Source organism: Cicer arietinum, chromosome 4 (assembly GCF_000331145.2).
Source record: "Cicer arietinum cultivar CDC Frontier isolate Library 1 chromosome 4, Cicar.CDCFrontier_v2.0, whole genome shotgun sequence".
NCBI lineage: Eukaryota > Viridiplantae > Streptophyta > Magnoliopsida > Fabales > Fabaceae > Cicer > Cicer arietinum.
The window spans coordinates 33,459-36,777 of NC_021163.2; the positions used below are offsets into that span (position 1 = coordinate 33,459).

General features: G+C 32.3%; 1 long non-coding RNA gene across 1 annotated transcript in view; it reads right to left on the reverse strand.

The window, feature by feature from the left end:
• Positions 1-693: 693 nt before the first annotated feature.
• Positions 694-3,319, reverse strand: part of LOC140919898 (uncharacterized) — a 2,941-nt gene continuing 315 nt past the window's right edge. The window contains exons 2-3 of the long non-coding RNA XR_012162524.1: positions 1,587-1,679; positions 694-1,451 (exon numbers count right to left, since the gene is read on the reverse strand). This is a non-coding gene — a long non-coding RNA (uncharacterized lncRNA). The remainder of the gene's footprint in view (positions 1,452-1,586; positions 1,680-3,319) is intronic.

Sequence of the window (3,319 nt, forward strand, 5' to 3'; positions counted from 1 at the left end):
TTAATTTTTCCCATTGGTATGGGTGACTTCTGTGTGGACGCCTGTGTGGCTGGTTATATCCGGATCATATATGTTTAGGAGCATGCATGACTTGCATACATTTTTATGTTATTTTATTTTGATCTAATTATTTGCTATACGATTGCTACTTGATTTATTTAGATACATTCTATGACTTTTGATACATCTTTAAGAACTATTAAAGAATCAATTTTTTTTAAATCTTTTATTACGAAAAGATTTTATATTCATATTTTATGGTTGTTAATTTATTATTTGGTTTAATTTTGTTGTGGGATGAACTGACCCCTTACACCAACATTTAGGTACTAATGATTTCAAAGAGTTGCATGAATGACGTTTGATTGGTGCACGCACGTGGGAAAATTATATTTTACTTAAAAATAATATTTTGTATTACTAAATTTTTGCGGCACATTGTAAAATTATTTACTCTTCATCATTAACTTTTAATAGAAATGCAGACGTGATATTTCATTAGCTAGAAAAAAATTGAATGTCATTAATTTCAGTCAACATTGTTTCTTTTGAATTTCACTTAAAAAGAATTTATTTTATTTTGGACCATAAATGAATATTGATCTAATAATTGGAATATTAATTTTGCAAATGAATAAATAAATAATATTTTAGTAAATTACATTACGTTCTTTTAATGAGAAAAAAAATTAATTAGTTGTTTCTAAAAGAAAATAAATATTTTTCAGTAATATTCGTATTAAAAATTTGGGGCGTTACATCTACCAATGAAACTGTCACAAGCATGTCTAAAACTACACATCAGATCATTACAATCCAATTACACTTCTATGCTTTAGATATTTTGCTCCGATGCCAATTGAAGGCACCAGCAAACACCAAGAGCTTCTGCCGTATACGAATCTGAGGCGATGCATTCTTTTCTGCAAGCTGCCAAAGAAACAACACCCATTGGATCTTTAAAAACACATCCCCACGTGGTAGGGCCATCCAGACAGCCCCCTCGTCAACCTGTGCAGTAAAATTAGCAGTGACAGTTCTGATTTATGGTATGCTTTCCTGCAGAATGTCATTCCCCTGGTTGGTTAAAATTTGAGACAAAATCACAAGCACTCCTAGCCACCTCCATAAGATTTGACATTAAGTGTTTTAAACAGAATTAGATTTCTCTCATTCCAAATCTTCCAGAGTTGCACAAACCAGTTGCGATCCAAGTTTTTCCTTGCAAGTAATCTAGCTCTTCATCCAGCTTATTATCAGTCTCACTTGGTACGTGAGCTCTCAGTAGCGAGCAAACCAGACTAGCTTTGCAGCAGTGCAGTGCATAAACAAGTGGTCATCCGACTCAGGATTGGAATTACATACAGGGAAGGTAACATCAATCATCAGACCTTTTTTCCTCAAGTTGTCGATGGTTGGAGAATGTCCTGACTAGTCTCCAAAGAAAATTCCTAATGGAGTTTGGACAAACAGAGTCAAAAAAGTAAAAGAATAAATGTTGGAAAACAGAAGCAAAATAGTACAAGATCTTATGAAATTGTTGAGATTGTGCATTTGGACTTCATAGTAAAGATAATAATAAAAACCTTTAGTGGTTCTCTGGAAGTCTTGAATCCAAGACCAATGGATTTCCATAAGCGATTTCCACCTTTACCAGATCTATTTCCCTTCCCTTTGTTCTTTGAGCCGAAAAAAACAACAACAGAATATGCAAATCAACATCACAATTAATATTAATATTAGTAAAGCACAAAAGCTTTCTAAGTCTGTAACACAGAAATAATAATTCAAAAAGATAGTGGCCTTCTCCATCTGTAAAGCATATAAATATATATAAAATGAATAATAATGCCATAAATGTGATTGTGAGTGGTTCCTTCTTCAGAATCACTCTCATGACTAGCTTCACCTTTTTCACTCCACTATGCGTCTACTATCAGTTCAAGCAACATAACATTGTCTGCTAAATCTTTAAAAGCAGATAAATGATTTCTCAAATTTTTAACACATTTTCATCTGCCACAATAACCAAACAGGATTCAAAGACAAACAAACAGTCTTATATCATATTTCACAACAGCTTTCACATAATATTATTAAACAAAAAAAAATAATAAAAACCCTAAATATGATAATTAAAAGAGCATTGATTAACAGAAGAGAGGGAGAGAATTCAATTCATCATAGCTAATGAGTTGCACCTGTTGGAGAGCATAATATGAATTACAGTAACGAGAACTTGAGAAATGTAGATAGGATTATTGATAGACTTGTTGTAAATCCACCTCTTCCCCATGCACAAGGGACAGTAGGATTCCAGAATACCTCCTCAGAAAAGGGTTGGTCAGAAGAGCGACTACAGAACATGTCCATGGCAGCAATTAAAGAATACTATAGGTACTGCTTTCTCTTCAAATGATTACCTTTCACTTTATGCTTGTGCCAAATATGTATTTTTTTGAGAAACACTATTTCTAGTTTGGTATTTATCATTTTGTTAGAAGTATCATGGAAACTATGTTGTAAATCTTGGATAATGGCGCGGAGCGCCTGACCCAAAACCGATATAGCGGATTAGGGGATATCCATTATTGTGAAGACTAAAAAACAGTACACAAACCAAACATTAATTTTAACAGGATACATAAATACTCAAATAGGAAAATATACAAAATTATAGGGTAATCATACTTAATAATTATAATTAACTCTGGTCATTTGTCATTAGCATTAAAAATAAAATAAAAACCCAATATAACTTTACTAGAAATTTGAAGGAGTATAGGAAGAAACTTGAGCATGTGAATATTAACTTGACCTTTTGTGGTTCCATAAATAAACAAATATCATGAATTTATAAATTGAAAATCATTTATTCTAGAAACCAAGCAGAAGTTCAATAAATTAAACATGTTTCTAGCAGTATCCTGAATCAGAAAACAAAATAATAATAAAATTAAAAAGTTAAACCCATTGCTGCTTTGTTGCCTCCATTCTCTGCAACAAACCATCAATCTCATCTTGCATTCTCTTTTACATTTTATTGTAATTGTAATTCGAATGTTCCACAACTTTAAGTTCATCCAAGTTCCTCCTCTACGTTTCCTCGGTCTCATGTACACAGAGTTTCAAACTAACAACAAACCATTTCTATTGATCCTAACACTCCAAGCCAAGTTTAATTTATTAGACAGCCTACTAGAGATAGCAGCAAATTCACATGCAGATAAATTAAAACTCATGATCCCGGCTAAGAACAACATAATAATAAAAAGTAAAATAACATAATCCAAGAACTAAGCACTACTCACATCAAATT